Below are 1,091 nucleotides of genomic sequence, written 5' to 3'. Positions count from 1 at the left end.
GATATGACTGTTGTTTTTTTATTAAGATATCAATTATTAGTACAGATTTTTTTTTCCAATTAATGCCTGTAGTTAACTATCAGTAATAAATTAAAGCCATAATTAAAAGATTCTTAATTGCCAGAATGCTGTTAATCAGATCACTTTCAAATACTCCAGTTGGTGAGAAGTTATTTCTGAAGTTATGTGTCTGCAGTTATCTAGTTTTTCTAGTCACAAAGGTAAATGGTTCATATGAATATTCTTTGGGAATTGAAAAAAAACATTAATTCTAGACAATGTTGTCCTCTGTTGGGAGAGGAAAGTCTGGGGCTGCAGCGGAAGTTTGTCTCTCTCTAACAGAGCAGGTGAGAGCACGTGCATCTTTTTTGTATGGACCAACTGACATCGTTGCCCCCAAAACTCATGTATTTCCTAGCATTTTTATTGTGCTTGAAGTAATTTTCAGTTTGCTTCTGGACTACTAATTTCATTCCTGAACCTTGCAGAATTTTCCAGTATATCTAGGCTTTGAAGTAGAATCAGTTCTCTTTAACAGGTTAAAGGAGTAATTTACTTTTACATTTTGATACATTGCTAACATCTTACAGATACCTGCATCTGAGTGCGTCACTTAGAAACACTCTGTTGGGAATTCTGTGAGTTTGGAAATTCTATTAAATCTGAAAAGTTCTTGTCAACTAATAGTAGATAGACTTAAAAATTATACAAGATAGTTTCTCAGTGGCCAAGTGTTTCAAGGACACTTGCAGATGAAGGGGGGCAAAGTTCTGAGATACTGGTCTAAAAATGTGGTAGATGAACAGTGCTGTAAGCATTAACAGTTCTAAGTAGCTTATGCGGTTCTTGTAATTAAATGCATGAACTATAAAAATAGTAACTTTTTTTATTGAGTCTGAGGATGCTTTTTGGGTAGTGGCTCTGATAAGCTGCTTAAAGCAACTGCTGAGCAGCCTTGATAAAATCTTTCTCAAGTGTCACAGGAATGTTGCTGTAAGCACGATAGGCAAGGTATAGCACTTGTTTATTATCACCTGTGGAGCTGTGGCCAGGGGGGCTAATTTTTCTAGTAGCTCCATGAAAATAATTTG

Source organism: Cygnus olor, chromosome 1 (genome assembly GCF_009769625.2).
Source record: "Cygnus olor isolate bCygOlo1 chromosome 1, bCygOlo1.pri.v2, whole genome shotgun sequence".
NCBI classification, from domain to species: domain Eukaryota; kingdom Metazoa; phylum Chordata; class Aves; order Anseriformes; family Anatidae; genus Cygnus; species Cygnus olor.
This window is presented reverse-complemented; position numbering follows the sequence as displayed.